Here is a 23,050-nt window from a genome sequence, read left to right as displayed (position 1 = left end):
CAGCTTCAAAAGTCTGTTCCATTCAGGTAAGACAGAAATATAGTTTTCTACCTGGCAAAACAGAACATATTTTTTAGAACTATGATGAAAATGAATTACTACATTATGAAGCCAATGACACCAGTCACCAAGTATTTGCAGTCCAATTATATGAGAGGCACCCTGAGAAAATCCCAGCTGAACTGTTTGCATTCTCTAATTTTCACCAGTTCACCAAAACCAGAAACACAACTCAAGCAGTGAAATGCTTGTAGGGTATATTTTGTATCAAGTGTACACAGTTTAACCCAAGATAAACACCCATGCCCTGTAACCCAACAAAAAGGCGTAATTCTCAGTCATTCATGTTATTTCTCCTCTCACGATACATCCAGCTACCAAGGGCAGGGAGATCCAGCTCTTCACCAGCCGCCATCCAGTCCAGCCTTGCTGCAGCTACCGGAGTCAGAAAGGAGCCTCTGCCCCTGACTTACAGGGCAGCAGAAACAGCAGAAGGAACACTTCAGCTGGCACCATCCACAAAAGCCCTAGCTTTCTCTGGAGGGCAATTCAGGAAAAAAAAAAGCCTAACTTGGAAACTCAGGATTGCCCTAGAAACCCCAATCATTTTCCATTAGCCAGGGAGGAAACGGTATTCCCAGTAGACTAAAGATGTGAATACTCCACCAAGGTCATCAAAGCTAATGCTCTTCAGCTAATACTCTAGCAGAAAATAACGCTGCCTAAAAGAGGGGGAAGAAAGTCCAGCCTGACAAAGTGGGGACATAAAATGGATTTATCAGAGATGGAGGAAAAGGATGATAATAACGAACATTTCAGTTAAACCAGCTTGTGAGAGATTAACGTTTAGTGCTAAAAAAAAAAAAACCCAAAACAATATAGTGAAGTGACTGCCTTGGAAGAGAAAAAACATGCTAGATTGTCACAGTGTCATGCAGGCTGAACGTCTTTATCACTAGACTTGGTGGAAGACCTAGGTGACTAAATGGTAACCATGTAACCAGCTTGTAAAATAAGAGAAGCTTCTTTGTAAGGGTCTTAGATTAATACAGGTTGGAGATGGAAAAGGTAGAGAAGATTTCAGACAACGAGAGCAGGCAATAAAAACTGCTATGAACTTCAATAACAAGACAGCAGCATTTCTTTCATCACGTAACCGAGAAAACACGCAGCTGCCACTCAAGGAAAGTCCTGTGCTATTTCAGAAACATTTGGTCTAAGAGACAAAACTTTTTATCAGTTCTGATACGTTTCTGTATAAAATACCAAATTTGACAGCTGAAGATGCATAGCACTTTCTGAATAAAACAGTCCCCTGTTCAAATACGGACAATTAGACAGACACGTTTTGACAGAGCATGACCACTGAAGAATCATAGGAAAAAAAAATCCTCAGCAAGCAGGTAGCAATCAAAATTCAGATAAAAAACAGGAATCCTGTAACAAGACTTGTTTGATAAAATGACTATTAAATGGACCTTTTAAATTATATCTATTTAGTTATTCAGCCATTATGTCTTTGCCTGGGCTACCTTTTCCTTTTGGTTTTTTTTTTTTTTATTTCCTAGACCTTTTGATAAATTTTTGTCACAACCTCTGCCTGCATTAAATGTAAAGAATCTAATGGACATGAAATCTAGGAAAGAGAACACATTCCTCTTTCCCACTGAGCAACTTAACTCCTACTGCTGGATTCAAAGTTCTTGTCCAAGTGCCACTGCTCATCCAGCTACTTAATGTCTGTGCTTTTGATAACAGCTACGTGTTTTTCTTTCTAAAACTTCATTTTTTATACCATACTATTCCTCAAAAGCCTCACAGCTAAGTTTGATTTAATTCTAACTTCCTAAGAATTTCCCAGCTTTATACTATCTTCACTATGTTCCAAGACATTACTTAATTAATGAGAAGTAAAACAAAAGGAAATTTCTGTGGGACAAAACTTTCTTCTAACTTGAATCATTAAAATGAAATCAAACTCAAAATAATTATTGAACCAGTCACAGTTTATGAACAGTTTAGCAAAGTATTTAAGCAAGTAAGTAGTCCATCTGGCTTCAAATTCTTATGAGCTTTCTAAGTTTTGCTGAATCAAAGGACCTACGGTAGACTTCTCGGAATGACTGCTACTTTCTGAAGGTTTCAAAACTCAGTACGACCACTACTACCACTCTCTCCCATGCCCCAGTACCACAAATGCAAAGTAATCCTTTTATAGGCTGAAACTTTCCAGATCTGTTTATGGAAAAAAAAACAAAACAAAAAAAAAAGGTTGTTTGTTTGTTTGTTTGTTTTTAAGTGTTTCTTTTCGGTGAAAGACTTCATGAAAGAAAAGATTCACAAGATCTTTTTGCAAGCAATTCTTTTTTGGTTCTGTAAGACAATACTGGAGCTCAGACTTGAAAGTTATTATTTTAAATAGAAGATTCTCTCAATAATAGAGCTGTGTATTTCATCCAAAAGAAACTAGTCCTGATTTAACAGTTTCAAGAGCACTGGAGGCAAGGGCGGGGGGAGATACACACAGAAAATGCCACAGAACTTTTTACAGAAATTACCAAGACTTCAAGCCCTGAAGAGTCTTATTTACATACTTATCTCCATCCTGCTTAGTCATAATGTCCCACTTCATATGAAAACTCAATGGCTCTATGCTGGAATGGGCCAACTTTTATATGCTGGAGTCTTCAATGTACAGCTAAATAGTGACATTTGGCAGAGCTGTGAAATACATCTCTGATTTTACTAGATCCTCTCCCCTCAACTGCCTGCTATTTAGAGTTTGTTTTTTTTTTTTTAATTCAGAAAATTACACCTAACCAGTCATTTTCCCTTTTGTAACATTCACATATAGACCAGGTCCAAGTAGGAAGGGAAGTTACAGTTCTGTTCTTAGTCTTTCCATTTCAGTCTCCATCTACAAGTCATAATCTGTAGTGATGAAGTAAAAAAGCAACGGCTGCAATGGAGGCATCAATGGACAAGGATTTACACAAGATCATTGGGACAATGTTCAGCAGATCTCAAGTTATGGCTGGACACAGCACAGATGTGAATTACTGGTAGTCTTTGGGACTTAAAAGCTAAGAAACCTAAGGCTGATGAAAAAGGATGAGGAAACATATTACCCCAGAACAGCTACTGTCTCTGGATGCTGCAGCTCCTTGAAATTTCACCTTGCTGACACTGGTCCAAACGCTAGATGAAATAAAAGGCTCCGATACAAGCCAGACACTGCTGCTCCCAGCTGATAGCAGACTGGTCCCCAAAGCAAAGCCAGAGCCATGCAGTAGATAGATGGGCTCCTTATCTAGGCAGCAGGAAGAGCTAGGTCTCAGGAGGATAAACCAGAGTGTCTGCCCAAAGACGCAAACAAACCAGGCCTTACCAAGCGTAGACTCTGATCTTAAATCCTGCCTTAGCCTGGACCTTGTGCTGTAGGCAAGGGTCTTACTTCCACTTGCTACCCAGAACCATCTCCCAGGGTCACGTACATGTCCTCATTCTTTCGGCAGGTGAGTGGGACACTTTCCAAGTGGTCTGAAGGGAAAGATGAGTAAGTAGCTCAGGTACTTCCCTGGCAGGACAGCCTTGTGACTACAGCACAATCACAGACCAGCCCCACATCTCCAAAGACGCTAACTTAACCCTGAGGCTAGCAGCTCTGTGGGGTGAGCAGCCTTGCCTTTCACTCACTGCTGAAACTGTACAGCAAAGAACCGGACCTCAGAAAGTGAAAGTGAGTGGAGCCATGACAGGCACTAACGTGGAGAAATCAGAAGATTCTTCAGTTCTTTGTTCTTCAGCTTTTTCCAAAAGCCATGTTTCCAGGAACATTTTACATTAAACCAAGCACACAACAAGAGTTTATGAGCTACTTACACTACAGTCTTAAAAACTACAAGCCAGTCAACAGAACCCCTGTCCCTGTTCAAAAACATCTTCACCATACTGGACAACAGCTTACACCTTTACAGATTCCTAATTTAGCAGGCAAATGCCCACACTAGCAAGCATTCAAGATAACATGGCTTAAGAAGTTGCCAGTAAAGGCTTGGTCTCTGTAAGTGATCATATGCATGTTTGTCTGGTGAGGCAAAAATGTGTTAAACTGAATAATCCCGACAAAGCACTTGGCATCAGAAAACTGATGCAGCACACTACTACTTAGGGTAGTCCAGCTTATTTTGACTGAACTAGCAAAATAAAAACTTGTTTAAACTTCACAAAATTACCAGATTTGGGTCAATGCAGATAGCACTGTTATGTCTGTAACTTTAATATGCTGTTAAATATTCATTCCAATTAGAACGTATTTGTGCGTGGAGTAAAGGAACAAAGGAGACAATGTTTACAAGTTTCAGGAAACACTGAGATAAGGCAGTTTTTTTAAAAAATATATATCTATAACACTTGTGTAATTAGGTTATGATTAAAGGTAAAACTACAGAGAAGCAAAGAAAAAAAAACAGAGAAACAAAACCAAAAAAGGCAGCACATCTAAAAGCAGAAAAAGCAAATCGACAACAGTTTCAGTCTCTGAAATTAGAGGACTTGCAATTTCTTTGCATTCTCAGGAGCCAGCAGGATGCAATGCTGTAGGAGGTGATGTCACAAGTACGTCTGTCCCTGGCCACTGGGCTCAGCAAAGACTTGATAAGCAGGGTTTTTTATTTTGCTTTGGGCTCTGGCTTCCATTTTATTTAATGTTTCATAAGAATTTACAACTTCATTTGTGAGCAACACAGACTTCATATAACTGAAATCTGAGTCAAGGACAGCATGTGACTTTCATTTTGACTTCAGAATTATTATTATTTTTATTATAGAGTGCATAGCCACCTCAATTATCAGGAACACTAAGAACAATTCAGATAAAAACTAACCAGTACAATCAAGTATTTGTAAGGCATTAGAGAATAACTACAGAGCCAGCCACCCTTCTCAAAAGAAAAAGAGAAATACACCAGGTCTAGTTGATATTAAAGAGGGAAAAAAAAAATGGTACATATGCAGAAGTTTCATAATACTGAAATATACAACCTGTCTTCTCAGAGGATTTTGCATTAGAAAAATATAACTGAAATAGTTTCCAAAGAACTGATTTCATTCAATAAAAAATATATACAGCAGTGTCCACTTCCTGAGATAACACTGGAATAAATACTGCATGAGAAGCGTGCTATGGCTGGTGTATTCTCTTATCTCATTAAGACCATGTATTATGGTTTAAAGTATGATTTTAAATAGATGTGAAAGACTAACTCTGAGTACTTTACTAGTTAAGTTCTGTTCCATGGTGTCAGGTACCAAATTACTTTTGGAAAAAAAAAAAAAAAAAAAAACTTACTGTCAACTGTGCTGACCAAAATCTCCTTTAATGTCAGATTGCCACTGGTTCAGCTTCATTATCTAACTACATTAATTACAAAATAGAGAGGTAAACAATATTTTTCTCACACTTTTTTCCATTAGTATCATATTCAATTATAGGAAATTAAAATGAAAAAAAATATTCTTAGAAGTATTGTTGAACAAACAGGAAAACTCTAAAGAGCATTCAAGGATACAGTTGAAATAACTGAGCTAACAAGAGGGTGGTGGGGGTGTTTGGTGGGGTACATTATTAACTCCTTCTTTCAAACAGGCTCTATTACCTACCTTGTAGTTTAAAAAACTCCTTATGATCTCTTTTTGTATGACTTATTTTTTTATTTCAGAAAAATCTTTGATTTTACTTTTTTTTTTCTTAAATAGAAAAGTATGTTAGTCTTATTTTTAATACAGCTCTTAGCTTTGTCAGGTAAGTATAGGAAACTTTGTAGGACAATCTGAACTTTAAGAAGTATGAAAAAGGCAGTTCTTCATGAAACCTTTAAAAATGGGTTTAGCTAGTATTGTCTTGCTATGTATTTTTATCACAGTACAACTGGAAAAAAAAGTGACCTACTAAAACCTCTAGAAAAATCAGGTCTAACACTAACATATAGAATAAGTATTTTCAGAGGTGAACTTTGATTTAGGGAGGCCAGTCATCTTTCTCTTCCTTGTCAGTCTGTAGCCAGCGTGTACAGAGAAAGCCTCCTCTAGAGGGAGGCTTCTCAGAGCAGAAACCGGCTTGGCCTTCTCCATATCACCCAATGGAGAAGCTTATTGTTACCAACCATGGGAACCCAAGGAGACTAATTTTCCTGGGTTAGAGTTAACATTTGGACTTAGCCCAGCATCCATTTCTGTAACTCCATACAGGTTGTAGCACTGTGTTTGCGCTGATTCGGTACCACACGGCTGCTTGTATTCACATAAGCTCGTAAGCCTTACCACTGGGAGACTCTTCTTTCCTTTCATTTGTTACTGGGTTGGATGAGTACATAATTCTTCTTTCATAACTTCTACATCCTTTTAATATTTAAATGCTGTTTTCATGTCTAGCAGTCAAGTCATCCTTTATAACCTATTTTCTCCAGGTCCTTATTCAGTCCAAAGTCTAATACAGCTTTAGTCCTTGTATGTTTCGATAAGGAAAGAACCTAGGTGTAACCTCACCATATGTACAGGAAAAGAGATTTCATTTTCCATGTTCATGACTCAAAAACTGTATTTTTCATTTTATTATACAGGTAGCCATTTCATTACACGGGTAAGCCCGTTCCAACTTCTCCGGTTTATTTCTGCATTTAGGTTTTTAATTCAGTCCATCTGAAGATAAACTGCAAGGAATAACAAATATCCAACTTTGAGCAATGACAGAATTAAAGCTGAATACTGACAACTCAGAACAAAGAACCTCAACTCCCTGTATAGGCACTAAACTTCACGTATCAATGTGGTATAATGAGGACTGGTACAGTCTTCAAAGAAAACTGATTTTTTTTTTTCCTTCAGGAAGTTATTAGGCCCTAGAAAAAAAAAAACTGTCCTTCTCAACAGTTTTTCTTCACCAATAATTCTGTTATGCATCTGGAGTGGCATGTGGTCAGCATTTTCTTCAGGGGACTGCAATTTTTCTTCATCTTACATACTAATAACCATATTCAGTCAGACCAAAAATACATCTATCCTCATATTGTGTCTTTAGCAAAGGCTGAGAGCAGAGGTTTGGGGAGCAGCACTAGGACAGGTAAAGCTTCCAGGGATGCACCTCAGGATCCCTCCCCAGTCTTCAGGGACTGGGTTTTGTGTTCTTCTAAGCAAGAGGTGATGCTTTTGCACTGAAAGTCCACATGCAAATAAACTTTTAGTAGGTACAGTGGCTCACAGTTAAATTATGCACTATGAAAAAAATATAACCTCTTACTTGTTCTGAATCTGTCACTTGATAGTTTTATTTGATCCCCTCTGGGTCTTGTACTACAAGAGACAGTTAATGAGCATTCCCTGTTCATTTTTTCCATTACACTCCTACATAGATTTTTATCATTTTCATCTTTAGCTATTTCTTTGCCAGGCTGAAGATTCCTAATCTATTTAATTGCTCTTTATCATCACTGCCACCCATTTCTAGTTCTATTATCTCTCCTTTTCCCCCCCTCACCCTTCCTTTAAATATGGGGATCAGAACCACATCCAGAGGTCAAAACAAAAGCACAGGCAGTTTATAGACTGGCATAGCAGATTTCTGTTCTGTTGGCCAGTCTTCCTTTTTTTTTTTTTTTTAACCAGTACTGAACACTTAACCAATGCTTGGATTTATCATGGTAAGCTCTCTATAACATTGCTTCCTTTGGTGCTAATAGTTTACAGTCTCAGTAACAGCAGGATGGTTCTCCTCTGGGCGTATTACTTCATAGTATCAGCAGCAAGCTCCATCCCCAGTTACTAAGCATCATTAGCTCCCTCTTTGGCTCTTCATAATTAGCTTTCATTTTTGCTGCCCTCATTAACTTAGAATCACTCTGCACTCACTCTTCCAGAACATCAATGCATACACTGACTAGTGTTAAACCTAGCACAGATCCATGCGCAACTCTACCGGAGACTTCTGTCCCCTCTGTGAAAACAGGTCATTTATTCCTACCCCATCTTTTAACCAACTATCAGTCTAGGAGAGAACTTTCCTCTTATGTCAGAGCAGTTTCATTTTGCTCAGCACCTTTGGTGAGTAGTTCTCAAAAGACTTTCTGAAACCCAAGTGTACTGCATCAGCTAGATCACACTTACTCACAACCTCAAAAGCGTCTCCAAAGAACTCTGCTGGACCTGTGAAGCTGTTCTCACTCTTTCCTGGTGTATCAAATTTGTCCATGAATCCACTAGTTTTCCTCTTCTTCACTATATTTACCACCAAATTGACCAGTATGAATGCCAGTCATACTTGTCTTGTTCTTTCCTATACACTTTCTGAAAGCCTTTTTAAAAACCGGCATCACCTTTAGCACCCTCAACTTCACTATTACCACAGCAGTACTGTGCTGTTAAACACCACTGTTACCAGTTCAAAGACTTTATACTGAGAGATCTTCCGGAGGTCTTTGATGCACCCAGAGTTGGCAGTTTGCTGTACCTCATTTTTATAAATTTTATTCTAAGAAAATTGTCCCAGCACCACTTTGATTTGGAACAGGCACCTCAACAGGACCTGTGCTTCTCTCCCCACAGAGAGGAGATTTTATTGAGGAATCTGAGCTCCTGCACAGTGAACCTGAGTATCTCATACTCTTTCAGCTACAGTGCAATCTTCTTTGAAGCTCTTTCAGATCTTAGTTATCTGTTGGCCCAATGGTCTCCCTGTTTCTGATGTTTTTGAAAGAGCACTTATGACAAGCTTCTCTGCCTTTTACAAATCACGTATCAGGCTTTAACTTATTTTACAGTATATTTTATGTTTAATTTGCCTGGTTTCCATCTTTATTTTTTTGATGTAAGTTTTTGAAGGATATCTTTCTGTTCCTTACAGCCTGCTCAGACACGCTAATTGTTTTTTTTAAACCTTTTTATAGGATCAGAGAAGGAGTTGTCACGGGATATGCATTTGTTCTGAGTTTCTCCACACTGACTGCAAGCATTTTTTCCTTTTGACTGTTCCTCTTACCAGGCTTTCCACAGAAACCATGAGTGTCCTGCTAGCTGTCTTCTCTATGGTAGACCTATGCTGTCAATAACTTACTTTCAAACTAGGCATTCAGTCTCTCCATTTACCTTCTAGTCCTCTAGTATTTGCACAGAAACACTTCTCTTCTGTGTTCCTGTCAAAATTAGACCTAATTTATTCAGGCAGTTCTTCACTGTTTTGTACAAGACTTTCATCAACTTTTGTCCTACGTACAGCCATGTTAAGGACTTCAACCCCGGATGCTGTGTCATCTTGACCTGTGTACCCTTTCTGCTGTCCTCATGTAGGGTACTGGGACGACAGTGCAGACTGATGCTGCAGAGGTCTTTATTCTTAACCTTCTATCTAGCAACTCAGATGTTGTTTCCAGTGCTATTTTGGTAGCTTATGTCACCAGCACTTCTTCACCAGCTTTTCCAGCAGCAAAAGATAGTCTAGACTCCTTTTGTTGTAAGCCACCTTGGTGTGTAGTTGGAAGGTTACTATATGCTCCCTTCCAGCACCACAAATCCAGTTAGTTGCACTCTACTTAACTAAGTGGAGCGCAACTCCACCATGGCAGGAGATGCGTTGGACTCTATAACTTTAAAGGTCTTTTCCAACCTAAAATGATTCCACGTTCTTCTGTCATCTAGAATCAACACCATGCAATGGCATTCTTAGAGCAAAAGGATACTTGGCCATTATGTGAGAGCAAGGTCTCATCTCCAGGAGGTAATTTCAGGATTGTTTTACCTTCACAGGTTTGATGTCCTCCTACATTAGGACTTACTTCTCATAGAAGGCCACTGGCAGCCTGCCCAAAGACAGCAGTGGGACTATATGCCTGGAGATTTACTTTGCACATTTGCTAATTAAGGATACTTTCCTTACACATGTGCTTAGCATGTTGCTACTTTCACAAGAGTCCACTTCAGTTATAGTAATCTACAATGGGCACCTTGCAATGTCATAACTATCCCTTTGGTTTAACAGCTGTATTAATACTGTCGAGATGAAGAAAATGCTGCTCTCTTCTAACTGGAGATCTGGTATCAACCTCTAGCCTAAGAAGCCAAAGTGTCTAAGCAAAATGGCCTCAGACACAGTCCTTCTGTTTTAGGCTTACTCTCAGGGTATTCCACTTGAAATTTTCACTTTGTGCCTCCCTCTCCAGAGACTTTGATTCAGACCATCCTCATCCTCCTGACAGACAATCTATCAGTTTTCTGAAAATCTGCCTTTGATACTGGACTGGTTGTTACCTGTTATTTCACAAAATAAGCAGGCATAATAAAATCATTCTTCTGTCTTCTGCTCAGCGTCATTAGTCACAGGCCTAGTACATTCACCAGCTTCCCATGAACCATTTCCAAGACAATCCTATACAAGTACTAAGGAGTGAGAAAGTTCAATTTTTCTTATGTAACAGACATTTCCAATAACTGCGAGGCAATCATGCTTTATAATCTAACAGATTACAGCCATCTTCATGATGGTGTGAAATGACTGATTGTGCAAGCCCTTAAACACAGTTTTCGTAAGACAACAGAACATGTAACCAGCCACAACTTTCAGTTCAAAGCAGACGCGTAAGACAGTTTTCTAAGATGCAGCATCTGTTGCGCTGTTAATAGAGGCTGTACTTACAAATACATCCTGCATTAAATCAAATAGCTTTCTATATAACCAAGATTTGCTGATTCAAAATGGGACTTTACACATTTAGATTCCAAATTTAGATTTCTTAGTATGAATTCTACTTTCAGTTACAGCAAATCCGCTATATTTTATTAGCTATAATGTACACAACTTTCAACACAAAATAAGTCTTGAGGGTTTCTCGCACAGACACAGTCACTGCTGTATTTATAGGCAAGATGATTAAACATTTGTATTTTATTGTAAGGGATAAATTGCACTATATAGTAAAGAGAAATTCAATACTGACTAACTGATTCATAAACCAGCTTGATTTTTCAGTTGATAGAAAATGGTTCTCCTTCCCTTTCCAGCATCAAATCTAATTTAAAGTAACCCAGTGTAGTGCAAATACATTAGATACTTAGTAATCTCCGTAATGGCAGGGAAACTCATCAAATTGCTGAATGTTATGAATCATCTTGTGAACACATAGCTGCTATATGCTGCAAAAGGTGCTTTAACAAGTAGTGTCATTCATTTATGTCAATACTTCATAATTAGCACAGAGAAGTGTCTGTAAATTGAACTCTTGAGCATCACACTGCTTAGTTACCAGTTTTCTTTACCATTTTGAACGCTTGATGTAATGGAAGACCCCATTAAAATTTTATACCAATGACAAATGACATTTTCATTTTCTGTTCTAAATGTGTTAGCACAAACTAATGAACTCAATGTTCAACAAATCCATAAGCGTATGCTGACCTGTAGTACATAAACGGTTCAATTGACTTTATCAAGGCTATTAATTTAAGTTTTTAAAGTATACTTAACTGTTTTGCTCAGTAAGATATAATAATTTAAAAACTACAGGGCTGTACAGAAATCAGTGCTGATGCTTTTTTCTCCCCAGCTACACCCGAGTGGGTCCTCACTCAGGTGTAAAAGGTGACAAGCAACAACATGATGGTCAGGCAAAGATGGTTAGAAGAGCTTTCCCCTGCAAGAACAGCCCAGAAGATCTAGATTTATTCACTTTTTTTTCTTTTAAATTGAAATTAAGAACTGTGATAGCTCTTCAGGGTACTCTATCGAAGGCATACTGTTTTTTCAAAGCATTATGATTCTACCCACAAACCCCACTCAGAGATCAGAGTCTTGCTATTCACCAACAGAGATACAGCCTCTCCACAGAGAGCTTACAGCTTCAGGGCTTGGGTGCCCAAAGCTGTACCTGAAATATAGTGTCATGGATGTTTTTTTTAAGCAGTGGATAGGAAAAAAAAAAAAAAAAAAAAAAGCATTCTGATCCGGATTCCAGAACCACAAGATGCCAAGCTACTATAATTTTAACAGTTTATCGGTGAGGGCTGGTTGGTTATACCTAATGGGATGTGTGCTCTTTAGCCCATTCTAACAGTGAAATAAATCACTCTGCATCTTACTTTGCAACTGGGGATAACTAAACCTGTGCCCAAGGCCAGTTACTGCAGGGCAGCCGACACAAGGCTACTTGTGGACATTCGGGGTATAACTACATTACCTGAGAAGCAATGTAAAGGTTTAGACAAAATGCCTTCTTAGACTAGGGTAAGAACAGCCAAACACAGAAATAAAATATTTAAACAAACACAGCAATAGTTGCACTTTGACACTTCTTACCAGGATAACTGCCCACTCATCAGTTCTAAAAAATCCTCAAGCTCCAATTCTGAGTTTGTCCCATCCTCCATGACTTCCCAGGAATGCAGATCCACGGACTAATTTCTACAGGCTGTGCGCATTGATGTAAACATACAAGAAAAGCTTTGCTTCCCTCCAACACTACTAATTAATGAGAAAAATTAATTACTAAGGTAATCTAGTATTTCCCTTTGCACTGAAATTTGAGAGCTAATCATGAGCTCTTTTTAGGTACTGCTCATTTTACTTTTTTTTTTTAATAGAAAACAGTGTTGTAATACTTTTTTTTTTTTTTAAATCTTACAAGATTTAACACTTAACATCACATATGCATGACCACTGGATAGTGAATTTTTAAATTATTTGAAATTACATCTTCTTCATTACAACTCTGTAATTCTCCTCATGCTTTCAGTTCTTCAGTGCTCATAAAAATAGTACTGATAGGACATCCAACACATCCAGACATGCAAATTTTTCTATTGTACCTAAAGTTTCTCCATTTCAAGTCTATTCAGGCCTGTAACTGCTGATAGCTTTATCATTCTGGAATCTATTTATTTATTTAGAGGAAAAAAAAAAACAAACATTTTCATGCAACTCAGTGCTCTGATTCTTTATAGTCAAAATAAACCATTAAAGAGTGGGAAAATCCCACCTCTCCTTGCATGTTGCCTTAAAGTATTTTTGCTCCTTTTAGTAACCAAATATAGATTTTTCCATGACATTTTGATTAGGCTCTTACTGTGAATACATTAAGTGATAATTGGTCCAAAAATACTTATTGAGCCAGCAACATCAGAATAGAGTAGCTACTGGGAGCACCATAGGCAGTTGTATGAATCACTTCACATACCTGTGGTTTTCCAGGTTCCTGTGCTTAGTCATGAGTATACTCTTCATTTTCTCGTACACAGAACAGAACTTCTGCCAATTTTGTTCTTGGCTTCTACACTGCCACCTGTAGTCATACAAGAGAAATTAGCCATATTTTATGCTGCAAATCCTATTACCACAATGTTTCAGCTCACTTGTTTTTTCTATACAACCATTCTATATCATTCTCCTTTCCAAAAGGTGTGTTAAGATACTCAAACTGAACTATTTATATTTTTCTCTTTAATAAATTTCAGGAAGAAAAAAAAGCCCAGTCGCAACTCAATTTAACCCAAGAGAATATTTAAAACTCTTAAAGACAGATATAGGCTTTACAGATTTTTGTTATCCTTGTTGTTAAGTGGACACATCATAACCTTGACAGAGCAAGGCGACTTCTGAAGTGGGAATACAAAAGCCATCCACACTTAATTACTTGGTAAATACAAACACTAATTTGATTTTTTTCCTTCCATCTGATAAACGAACATAGTTTTACAGAAACATGATTTCCACGCTTGGCTTAGTTACCTTATATAGGTTGTAAAGAAATGCACACAAAAAAAAAAAAAAAAAAGCTAGTATTTGGAAGAACATCTCATAGAACTAAAAGTGATTTTGAACTTTTTTAATGCCATGAAAGCTACTCGATTTATCCCAGGCTTACCGTGCTTTGAGCAACATGCCACAGATTCTGCCAAATTAACCATTTACATCAAAATCAGATCTGAACACACAGTACCCAGAGCCCTCACGTTAATCCTTTCCTGAAAATACAGTAACACAGAAAATGCAAGCCTTCCTGGAAAAAAAAAAAAAAAGCAAAGCTTTCCGGCGTTCGGAACAGGGCTTTCGCCGAATAACGAAGTTTCGGAGCGCAGGCTCTGGGCGAACGCGAGCTTCTGGTGCGCATCCAGCTCCCACTTCTCAAAAATTGCTCCTGTCACCCCTGGAAGCAGCCGCCCCAACGCTCCCACCGCCTCCCTGTCTGGAAGGACGCTCCCCAGCCGTCAGGGGTCGGAAAGGGACTCGTTTGGGCACGGCGGCCCGGGCACCTGCACCCCCGCGCTACCCTACGGCAACAGGAATCGCAGCCTCGACCAGAAACCTCAAACTGGAATGGAAACCGAAATTAAATAACAAGGGGCTCTTAAAATATTTTTTTTAATAGCAATAAATAAATGAAATCCCCAACGTGGGCGAGGCTGCCGCGCCCCGAAGCCCAAGTCCAGGTAACCCTGGCACCGCCACCGCCGGCCGCCCCCCCCCGGGCGGGAAGGCACCCACGGCCGCGGGGACACCCTCCCACCTCGGGGGACCCCCCCCTCCCCTCCCCTAGCCTCTCGGGAACCCCGCCACCCTCCCGGCCCGGCTGCGGCCGCTCAGGTGCGCGCCGGGCGCTGCCCCGCCGCCGGCCTCCACCAGCCCCCGCCTCACACCCACCGCCCCACCAAGCCCCTCACCCCAGCCGCCCCTCAAGCCCCCTCACACACGGAGGCGCCTCCCGCCGGGACAGGGGTGACCGCTTAAATTCAGAGGGCCGAGCGTTGAGGGGAGCGGGCGCTGCCAACCCGTACCTGTGCTCGCCGGGCTCCTCGCCCCGCCGGCCGGTGCCGCAGGATGAGGCGGAGGCGGTGGCGGCAGCGGCGGCTCCTCCTCAGCAGCGCGGCTCCCGCCCTCCCGCCGCCGCCACCGCTGCCGCGCAGCCAGGGGGAGCCGGGCGCCCCGGGTGCCGCTGCGCCGCCCGCCCGGGACTCCTGCGGGAGGGCGGGAGCCAGCTCGGCACAGCCTCCCGCTCTTTCTTCGGTTCCCTCCCTCCCTTCCAAGCACGCTTCTACCGGTGCCGGTGCCGGTGCCGCCGCACGGCGGACCGGCAGCGCGCGCGCGCGCGCGCGCCTCCTGCCTCCCGGCCCCTTTCCCTTTTTATGGCGACGCCGGGGCTCCCACCGCAGCTACCGCTGCCGCTGCCGCTGCTGCCGGGCGGGGGGGCGCAGTGCCGCTCGACAGCCGCGCTGCTGCCCACCCACGGCCGGCCCGCCCCCGCCGCCGCACGCTCGCACCGCCCGCCCGCCCCCCGCCAGCCCACCTGTCCGCGGCGCGTCGCGCTGCGCTGCGCTGCGCTGCCGCCGCGGCCCACGCAGCTTCACCCTCCCCACGCTCACCCGCCCACCGGCCGCCCACGCGGCCGCCGGCAGCGCCCCGGCCGCTCCCCCCACGTCCCCTTTCACCGCAGCGGCCCCGGGCGGGGGGAGCGGCGCGGCGCGGCGGGGCTCTGCGGCTCCCGCGGCCGGCGTGGGCTGCGCTGCCGAAGCGGGGCCGCCTCCCACCCGCGCTCCTGTAGCCGCCGGAGGTGTCCGCCCCCCCACCCCGGGGCAAGGAGGCGGCTGTGCGGCACTTGGGGAGCGCCGGGGGCCTCCTTCCTCTGACACCAGAAGGGCCTCGCCTTGTCCCCTTTTACAGACCGTTTCCATGTTCAGGAATGTGCTGGAAGCCCGGTTCCTGATGGCTCTCTGACAGCTGATGGCGAGAGGCGACCGAGCTGGAGGTGGCCGGCTCTTAAAAATTTGGTTTGCGGTACTTGCAGATTTTACGAAAGCAGCAGGTAAATGCGTAAAAGTAAGTGTGAGGAAAACGCCCGTATTGCAACTCAAGCTGCAGCGGAACTTCAGGTTGGGCTTGATGTCCCAATGGAAGCACAACCCATCCCTCACTCACGGTTCTGTCGTTCTCTGACTTTTGCCTGATGTGTTTGCCTGTCGGAAAGAAAAAAATGCATTAAAATTATTGTGTTTGTGTATATATATATATATTTGTTGTTGTTCAAATGGGTTTCACAGTGATACTGACATTAGAAGGATGTGCTAGCACGATCCAGCAGTCCAACCAGGTTGAAAGAGGGTTGGGAGGAGTTGAGTGCATTGATGCAGTTGTACTGACTGATACTGTTTTCAGATTTATACAGTAAAAATCTGTTGCATTCATTCTTTTCACAGCAATAGATTCCACTTTGGCTAAGGCAATCTTTACCTTTCCCAAACGTCTTATTCCAATTCTGTATTTTGGGACCCAGCCTTTTCAAGGGTAGCCAGAAATCCATGTAGCCGTGCTACAAACCATGGTATCATGCTGTAGTCTAGTGATACTATGAAGTAAGCTACAAAAATGAAATCACTTGCCTTTGTCTAGTCTTCTGCAGAATTAAGGCTATTTTCAGTTCCTCTTCTTGCATCTCATAAACGAGACACCAGACTATCTGAATATTTAATGAGTAGTAAATCAGAAGTCTGTATGTAGTAAAAGTAGCAAGTGTAACGCACGTTTTTTTTAATAGCAACATAGACAGGTACTTATCTGAAAGAACTTTAAACAATTTAATTTCACAAAATTAATAAACATTAATTATATGTAAGTACGTCTGCAAGCTATTAATAATGTAAAATGATCAAAATCAAACAAAGCTTTCAAAGTATAAATAAACCTGTAGAGATGAGGATAAAAATTGATACAGGCATTTAGAAAAAAGCATTTTGACTCCACTCCAACCAAGAAAATGGTTCTGGCCTTTCACTCCAAAACCTAACAGCCTAGTGGCACACTGGTGCAATAATTTGGAAGATAAGGTGAACATTGAAAATTTGGGTGCCATAATTCTGCTTACAAAGGCAGTTGTTAAACATCTAGCAGAAGCTTTTACATCTAATAAGTAATAAAGAATATTTTATCTCTAGATTGAATATTTATCCTCTTTCTCTTTGAATTTATAATACATGAAACATATTAGAAAATATGATAGGTTTTCCATTTTTCCCTCCTTACTTAAATTTTGATTAAATGCAACCAGCAGATATTAGGAGTTACTGACCAGTAAACATCACTCTGAAATTCCATAGTTACCTACAATAAGATCTGCCAGTGACTTCAAGGACTGACTTGTCCAACTGTGTCTCTTCAGCAGTAGAGACAATGCTGACATGCCTCCAGTCTAGAAGAATTCAGTCATTTTCCACTAAATCCTCCATAAACTTATTGTTTTGTCTGCAGGTGTCTTTCCTATAACTGTTACAAGTGTATTAAATTCTAGAAGAAAGTTCTTGTCTTTTTCACTGAAGCATGTCCGCTGCACCGGCTGTTCCCCGTACAAAAAAAAAAGTCATCACTCCTTTCAGGTCTTACGCAAAGCTGCTCTTAAATCTAGCCCACCAGGGGAGAAATGCTCTTTTTATTCTGATTTTCAAACCAGGAAAACAAGGATTTGGTCACTTCACAATGAATATTAATCAAATGCTATCGTATTTTTCTTCAGTTTATGAGATGCAGAAAATTAGATCAGTCATGCACAGACTCTCCCTTCTCCCCCCCTCGGCCTTTCCCAACCAACTCCCAAACAGCTCTGCCTATTTTTCTTCAGCAATTCACGTTTGTAAGAATAAATTCTATTGTTACAATGATTCAGAGACAAACTGAAAGCCAAGTGAAATATTGTTCTCCCAAATCTGACAGGAAAACTTATAGGATGGAAACACCCAGAAGATAAAACCCACTTCTTTTATAATATGCTCCAAAAAACATTGCTTGTCACTTTCCCCCTGCTCCTAGAATATATACAGGGTTGCTGTAGTACTGAAAATTTCCCGTTTGCAGATGATGAGCTGTGACTCAGTACTCCTACTGATATACCTCAATGCACCATCCATTTACTTTATGTGATGGTAAATCATCTCTCACTTTCTTTCCACCAGAATTTATTAAAACACCATCTTGTGTCTGTGGGTCTAATCTACCGCACCATGTTCTACCTCATCCATCTCAGACCAGATCAGGTAAAAGGTTTTCTACTGTAGCATTTTTCTGGACCAGCTCCTTATTTCAGTTGCTACCCAAGTGTGCTTACACCTCTGAGAACATGGGCTGTGCAGGTCAAATGCCGCTTTCTCCGCTGTCCAGCCTGGACCTCACTTCCGTTTATTGGCTAAACAAGTCTGAACACAGAGCTCTTTCACTTTGTGTCAAAGAGGTTTCTAGAAACTACTTCTGGGAAAAGTATGATTTTTTTTCTCTATGTGCAAAATCCCTTCGAAGAGTCAGTGAGGTGACGAAGCAAATTTTGATCCATTTATAATCAAAATAATTACTTCAGTCTGTGCTACGGAAACCAGAATTTGGCATAATAAAGCCAACAGCTGGTTGAGGAAGAATAACAGTGTGGGCTCTTTGATGTTTGCAGATGAAGATGCACAATCAAAGAAAAACTTAGGATAGCATATGATGGTTCTGAGTAGTAGCAAGGAGTTAAAACATTTTTGTAAGTACGTTTACTAAGAAAATATTTTCTTACAGGAAAGCTATTTTATTTATTGCCCATAGTAGCTGCAAAAATGCCATATAAAACATTTAACATACAAGAATACTATGCTAAGGAGAAATCTGTGTTAAATAGCCCTTATGAACTATGCATTGCAAAATGTATTGCAAGCAGCTGGAAAGTTATCCTAATTGCAGGCATTCCTCTTGCTTTGATTTGCTGTGTATAGTGAAAATCAACACAGCGCAATGGGGGTACTTCGATAACTTGAACCTCTGCGAAAGCTCTACAGCGTTCCCAAACGAACATCAGAGACAAAAGAAAAATGGGCAGAGCTACGGCGTTCAAGAGTAAAATGATGCTCTGGTTGGAACTATTAATTTAGGATTAACATCTAGAGACATTCATTCGTCAGTAAGCACTGAAATTCAGCCCAGAGAGCTGGAGAATAGCGAAGGAAATGAGCTAGCAGTGGGAAGGAATGGTTCGTGGTGGTAGTGAGACAAGTGTGGCCAGACCTCTGCAAGAGTAAGAAGATGTTACAATCCCACATACTACGCCTAAGCAAATGACACCACAAAGGCTGTGTCTCCAGCCAGGGACAGAAAACCCAGAAGGCAGCAGCTGACCAGCTCCCCTAGAACAAGTTCTCCCTTGAAGAATCTGCTTTATCTGAAATCACTGGGAATGAGTAACAGTTGCCTATAACAACAACCAATATCCTCACGTTACATCTTCCCTCTCAGGTTAAATTATCATCCTTCTATTAATAGGACCCTCAAAAGCCTTTTTCTCCCTCTTTGGAAAAGAATATCTGAGAGTTACGTTCAGTCATAAAATGCTAAAAAAACCTGGACAACATTTTAAGAGACTAGGCTTTAGCGAAATCAGCTGTTTCGATTTGATGTTGTTAAAATCTTTCCAAACTCTTTTTTTTTTTTTTGAGACACAAACTCTCCAATTATCAGCTCAAGAAAAAGAGATTTTTCTTCATATCAGTTTCTTCATTACTGACTATTTCTGACCCCTTCAAAATGAATATGATCATGCTAGCAGCCATCCATCTTGAGTAGGGCTAGAGTGTCAATTCCATGGAAACACAATCATTTAGTAGAACTTCTGCTCCATGTACTGCCCCTTAACAAGGTTTCCTTTGCAGTCTCTGTGACAGGTTCATCATCAGTGCAGCTTGTAAATTAAACACATGTAGTAAAATCACCAGTATTTCCTAGAATGTTCTTCACCGTAGGTCTGCTCAAGCCCTTACCATGCTTTTCTCCCAGTGGATTTGAGTAGATCTAAAGTCACTTTTTTTTTTCACAGAAAAATATGCAGGTTTTGCTGGAACTGCCTCTAACAAGAAGCCGAAAAGCAATGCAATTTACATGTAGATTCCAAGGCCAGTCTTCAAAGAACTGTATTTTTCATTTAAAAGAGAAGAGCTCTGTTCTGGCAAACTGGGAAATGGTTAGATATTTTTTATCTACTTTGCAACTGGTCGTAGCTAACTATGGAGTTACAAATTAGATAGCCATGACCACATAACTCCCTTGGAAATATGTCCATTTTTGTCCACATCAACAGCTGAAGTCATATTTCTCTCTGCATTTATTAATCTGCTTCCTAATGTGACCATTTCCCTGGACCAGACCTAGTTAGAGGCACCGTTTTAAAAGCAATGTCAATAAAACTGACATATATTTCTAAAAATTGCTGTGCAAATCAATATGATTTCTTCATTGGTTAACCAAATAGCTGCCATGCTAACGAGTCATTGCAATTCTCTGTAAATGTCTCTTTCTGCCTGGTTACACTTCTTTAGCAGCTCCATAGCTGGATGGAAGAGAAGTTACAAGGCCCCTCTTTCTGCTCCCTGCGGTCATTACAGCTCATAACACTGCAATTTGTGGATGACCCCTGTCTTCCAGGGGTTTGGATCTCTTTACAAGCCTTTAGAATGTTTTCTTAAAATTTATTTCTAATGACTCTGCCTCTAACTCTCCATACAATATATACATTTATAAAGTGAGTATTTTATGACAGCAATGAATAGGATAATCACATGGTTAACTGCCTAAGGAAGATTTGTAGAACACCTTGGAGAGAACGCGCTAGAGAAATCCCAAATTTTGTATAAGCAAGTGCCAAACTTAATTATGGATCAGTTTGATATAAATAAACTGCCAGCTCTTTCTGTGATAATGCTCTGAACTCTCAAGTTGTGAAGCTGAGTTAACTCCAGTGCAGTGATATCTCTTGTTGTGTAAGTACCAAAGACTTACCACCATTCAACAGACGTCTTCCAAGATATGAGTAACTGATGCTCTTAAATGATGAGAATAAATATCAAACACTAAGCAAAGACAATCTAATAGAACTCTTACAGCCGGAGTGGCATCTCAAATGATAAAACACAGCCTCCTCACTGGCAATTGTTTCGGTTAGTGAAAACAGTTTTGTCAAATATATGGTGTTTTGCCAAAAAGAAAAGGCACTGATACAGCTTTTTATGGTTTCATGCTGGATAATTTGCCACTGTTTGAGGCGACATAGTATATGTCTGAATTGTCTTTCCCTCTCTGTCAATTCAACCTCGTTTGCTGGGTTTTAGATTTTAATTTAGCCCATTCAAGAGTGAAGCATCAGCCACAAGGTTCAGATTGTGACTGGGTCACAGCTTCCTCGGAGTCTGTTGAGTGTCTGTATTGGCGCTTGTCATTTAGGATCCTCTTTAGACTTCCTCTTTCCTATTCACAATCAGAAGGGGGCAAAGAGAGAGGTGGTATCTCCTATATCACTTCTGGTCAGGTTGAGCTGGGGTTGCATTCCATTTCCTTGCTTGCTTGTGAGGGCTGCATCCATGATGAAAATCAGCACAGCTATGTAAAAACATGTACTAATGCTACCTAAACAAAAGTTGGGCTTCAGATTTAAGAGTGTCCCTTTCCTAATAGTGGATTTTTTTCTTTATTTCTCCATGCTGAAGGGTTGTATCTTAAATATGTTAACATAGAGGGTATTCCTCATGTGAAGTGAGTAATTTAATCCCTAGGTCTAATATATGGTTGAAATTATTTTACCACCCACATTTAATCATGGACTCATATGCCCCAATTAATTCACAAAATTAAGGTGCACAAAAATATCAAAATGAATAAAATTCCCTGTACATGGTTCAACATCCTTTTCCAACACTTCCACATGCTGAGTTTCCTTTTGTTGTTAGCAATGACGGATTTTTAAACAAGCTATAGGATGAGATGGAACATTTTATTGCCAATTAGAAGATGAATGAATGACTCCTGAAAACAAGTTGGCCAAGTTACAAGGCACTAGCTGGTAACCACTTCATCAAATAAGAAAATCAGTCCACACACGAAGAAGAAGAAGAAGAGGAAGAAGAAGAAGAAGAAGAAGAAGAAGAAGAAGACGAAGAAGAAAAACAAACCAGGAAGAGCAACAACTTGCAATTGGTCTTGGAAATTACAAGTCTTAAAAGTAAAATCTTCAGGTTCTGTTCCTCTCCTGAGATTAATTTTCATAAAGGTTAAATCAATACAATCAAGGGCAAAAAATGAAAGCTGGACAACAAATGTCATCACCATTTCTGTTCCTTAGAGTTGCTATGGATCTTCTATTTACTCTTTCAGCCAGTGTAGGAAAAGTAAGATTGTGAATGCCACAGGAATGTCTAGTGGTTCGTTCTGTTCCCTTGACACAATGGGATGCCATTACCCAATGGCCCTGAGATATTACTGCAATGAACTTTGTTAATAACAACTAATAATGCACAAAGATGACCTATCAAGCTGTATCTATAGGACCATAATATCATATGTCAGAATAGAGGATCATAACTGTTCCTTTTTGGTTTTAACCTCAATGGAAGAGCTTGGATCTGATTCCATGAGTCTGTCACCGTGCAGGTCCTTTGTCTGACTACGGTATGTTGGAAATCGGGCATTTAATCGTAAGGATTTCTTGAGGAGCTCAGAGAGATAAACTTTTCTACGGTCAAACCTCTCAGTTTTCCCAGAGTCACGGAATGGTTGAGGTTGGAAGGGATCTTTGGAGGTCGTTTGGTCCAACCTCACTGCTCACGCAGGGCCACCTACAGCCCATTGCCCAGGATCATCTCTAGATAATTTTTTAATACCTCAAAGGATGAAGACTCTACAAACTCTCTGGGTAAGCTATGCCAGTGCTCAGTCACCCCCATAGTGAAAAAAAATATTTCCTGGTGCTCTGATGGAGCCTCTTGTGTTTCAGTTTGTGCCCATTGCCTCTGGTCCTGTCACTGGGCACCACCAAAAAAAGAGCCTGGCTCTGTCCTCTTCTCTTCAGCTATTTGTATAAATTTATGAGATCCCCCTGAGACTTCTTATGTCCAGGCTGAGGAGTCTTTGCTTTCTCAGCCTTTGCTCATAGGAGAAATGCTCTAGTCAAACATCTTCATAGTCCTTCATTGCACTCCCTCCGGTAGATTCGTATCTCTCTTGTATGGGGGACCCCAA

At 40.9% G+C, this 23,050-nt stretch overlaps 1 long non-coding RNA gene across 1 annotated transcript in view; it reads right to left on the bottom strand.

Annotated features, from left to right (window-relative positions):
- LOC147602263 (uncharacterized) overlaps positions 1-14,922 on the bottom strand; it is a 42,666-nt gene extending 27,744 nt beyond the window's left edge. Inside the window, exons 1-2 of the long non-coding RNA XR_015261033.1 lie at positions 14,812-14,922; positions 13,215-13,319 (exon numbers count right to left, since the gene is read on the bottom strand). This is a non-coding gene — a long non-coding RNA (uncharacterized LOC147602263). The remainder of the gene's footprint in view (positions 1-13,214; positions 13,320-14,811) is intronic.
- Positions 14,923-23,050: the final 8,128 nt, after the last annotated feature.

The sequence above is a fragment of the Chlamydotis macqueenii genome, chromosome 1, assembly GCF_036417535.1.
Source record: "Chlamydotis macqueenii isolate bChlMac1 chromosome 1, bChlMac1.mat, whole genome shotgun sequence".
Classification (NCBI taxonomy): Eukaryota; Metazoa; Chordata; class Aves; order Otidiformes; family Otididae; genus Chlamydotis; species Chlamydotis macqueenii.
Note: the sequence above shows the minus strand (reverse complement) of the source record. Positions and strands in the feature narration are given on the sequence as shown.